This window comes from Eurosta solidaginis, chromosome 5 (assembly GCF_040869045.1).
Source record: "Eurosta solidaginis isolate ZX-2024a chromosome 5, ASM4086904v1, whole genome shotgun sequence".
Lineage (NCBI taxonomy): Eukaryota > Metazoa > Arthropoda > Insecta > Diptera > Tephritidae > Eurosta > Eurosta solidaginis.
In genome coordinates this window covers 97515918-97519278 of record NC_090323.1, presented here as the reverse complement: position 1 = coordinate 97519278, position 3361 = coordinate 97515918, and the positions used below count along the sequence as shown (strand labels likewise).

Genomic DNA, 3361 nt, shown 5'->3' with positions numbered 1-3361 from the left:
GTACAACGCACAAACAAACCAAATTTGCATTCCGGCAAATTTGCGAACGTTCCATTTCCCACAGAAGTCACAACTCAACAAAGGTGTGTAGGTACATATTTTGTATCGAATTTTATGTAGGTATGTAAGTATGTATGCTTAAGGTAAATATGCATGTAAATATGTATGCTTAAAGTAAATATGTATGTAAGAGTATGTTTAGAATAATTTAGTATAAATAAGCTGACAATATTTGAATAAAAAGCATTCGCTCATTGATGTTAAAAACACACAAAACCAATTACTTCATTTTAATCTTTTATATGGCGATCCTGCCTATGATTCTACTGGCTGATTATTCAGCCTAATTCATTGGTAAGGATTTTACTGGCAGTCTGAGCCTTGTAAAAGAAAAAAGAGAAATGATAATTAAATTCGGGCACCAACAGTAAAAATTGTGCCAATTGGAAGACCTCAACAAAACATACATTGGAACGATACAGAGAAGATCAGCATGGCGCCTGCGCAAGGATGACACCGAAATCGGGAAACGTTGAGGACTAGCAGGTAATAATTATAAGTATTATACGTATATTAGCTTAATTTTGACAATTTAAAGACTATTTTTAAGCAGGAAAGTATTCGGGCAACCTAACGGCTACCTATTGACAAGCAAAAATTTTAATTTCTGCTGTAAAAACTTTTTGTTACTAATTATTGAGCTATGTTCTCAGAAAAGGACATACAAAATGAAAGCCAATTTGACCAAATTTTCGACAAATTAGTTAAACTAAATTTAAATTTACAAGAAGGTGAAAACGAAACACCTGAGAAACCCAAGCAAGGCCCTAATCCAATAACAATCGAGGAGTATGAAAAAATAAATTTAAGCACTAATCAGGCAAAAAAAATTCAACTAAAACAAAAAATTAAGGGATTAAGGAATAATAATTATAAAAATAAAAAACCGAATCCAGCAAGGTAAATATTAGGGTGTTGAAAAAAAAAATAAAATACAATTTTGTAATACTATTGATTTAAAATTATGGAAAGACCAAGGAGAATTAAAACTTATGTAAAAGGCCCACTTGAGGACCTTAAAAATGAAATTAAAATTGTAGATGAGGAAAAAACTCTAATTTGGTTGAAAAGTCATTGGAAACTTATTGAGATGCCTGGGGAACCAACAATATGGAATGTTAGAAACCCACACGCAAGAGCAACTGAAGATTTATATAGGTGGGAAGTCAAATTAATGGGAAGAACAGATTAAAATATTGAAAAAAATTTTAATAAAAGAAAAAAAACAAAAAAAAAATTTTTGTTTGTCTTTATATTTTTTACGATGGGAGGCCAAGACTCAAAAATAGAAAAACCAACGGCGAACGTTGTAAACTCAGTCCAAGTAGTAGACCATACTGAGGCACTAGATACTATTAAGATCATGCTTCTAATCATCTGCGTAGTTAGTTGCATCAGTTTGTTTCTGAAACTCTACTCAACCCATAATAGAGTCCTCAAAAAGCGATATGCCCGCCGCGCTGACGGTTTAGATAAGGTTTAACTAAATTTTAACTGCCATCCCCAATGGGCAAATGGGAAGATATCCTTAAACTACTCATAGACGAAAAAACGAGAGGAGAAAAATCGTATAAATGTATTAATAAAAATACAAAAGTAAAGGCAGAAACAGTAGTAAAGCATCTTAAAATAATAGTTGAAGAATTTAACAGAATAGGAAAAACAATCCAACAGTTAAACCGTAAACTAGACGGCAATCGAAAAGACCAAGCATATTAAATTTTTGCCAGCATTAGAGACAAATTGGTGTCCTCACTGGCAAGATATGATATAGAATTCATTGTACCAACGAGTTTCAAAACGGAAATAGAAATAGACTTTAGCACATTCCTGCTGGAGGCAGCCTCCGATTTAGAAGAGGAACCAGAAGTAGAACAAAAAGAAGAAGAAAAACAGGAACAAAAGGAAATTTTAACAGAGACACCAAACTACCAAACAAGAAAAGAGAAAATGGCACAAACCACAGTAGAATTCTTAAAAACGGCTTCGTCAATTCTACCTGAGTTTGATGGTAAACATGAGAACTTACATAGCTTCTTAGACGCACTAGATATCCTAGAAAAAATTAAGGATTCTTACGAGACCATATCAGTCTCCATGATAAAAACTAAGCTCAAGGGCCAGCTAGAAACCTTTTGAGCACTGAAAATTCAATATTAGCAATAAGGCAAAAGTTGAGTTCAGCAATTAAAGGTGAATCCGTAGAAGTTTTGACGGCAAAACTACTAAACGTCCAACAGCGCAGTAAAACCAGTACACTGCTGAAATCGAAAAATTTACAAAATCGTTGGAAGGTGCTTACATATCCGACGGTCTTGCACCTGATGTGGCAACCAAATATGCTACACAATCAGCTGTAAAGGCCATGTGTAAGAACTCGGCTAACGAAAGAGTTAAACTGATAATGCAAACAGGAACGTTCACATCTATGAACGAGGCTATTTCAAAATTCACTAATAGCTGTACTGAAGTCACGGGTAACCCAAATACAGTGTTACGCCTGACGCGCTCACAAGGTAATTATCGAGGTAAATTCCGAAGAAGCTACCAAAATAATAATTATCGAGGTAATCAAAACCGAAGATATTACGGTAATACTAACAGATATAATAATAACAATAGTAATAGACAAAATAATAATTTCCCAAGACGCAATTTTGGAGGTCCGTCAAGATCACCCAATCAGAGTAACACGAGCAATCTCCGTAGTATAAACCAACAGGAAACCCCACAAACTCCACTCCAACAGTAAATTCTAACGACAATAAAATATGCACATTCAACTTGCATCTAAACAGCTACATATCTTCCAATACTACCCTAAATAAGTCAACTTCAACGTTCCTGATAGATACAGGAGCGGATATCTCAATAATAAAGAAGGGTCAAATTGACAGTAATGTCACAATAAATAACTCACAGATCACAGATTTAAAAGGTATTGGCCGAGTCATAACAAGCACACTTGGAACAGTAAAAGCAGATCTAACAGATGATAGTCTCTTAATAGGACACAAATTTCACATATTAGAAGATAATTTCCCAATCCCATGTGATGGGATTTTGGGACTTGGCTTCATTAAAAAATATAATTGCATTTTAGATTATAATAAAAATGGGGACAGCCTAATACTACGACCATACGATTACCCAGAAGATATAGTAATACAAATGACAAATAGACCAACAATCAATAGCATTAGAATACCCGCAAGAGCCGAAGTAATTAGACAGGTTCATATCAATAGTCACAATAAGGAACTATTAGTACCTCATCAAGAATTCACTGATGGCATTTTTG

At 34.2% G+C, this 3361-nt stretch overlaps 1 non-coding gene across 1 annotated transcript; it reads left to right on the top strand.

Annotated features, from left to right (window-relative positions):
* Positions 1-434: 434 nt before the first annotated feature.
* On the top strand, positions 435-544 carry LOC137234089 (U6 spliceosomal RNA). Its single transcript, XR_010947689.1, has one exon. It is a non-coding gene; the product is annotated as a U6 spliceosomal RNA (small nuclear RNA).
* Positions 545-3361: the final 2817 nt, after the last annotated feature.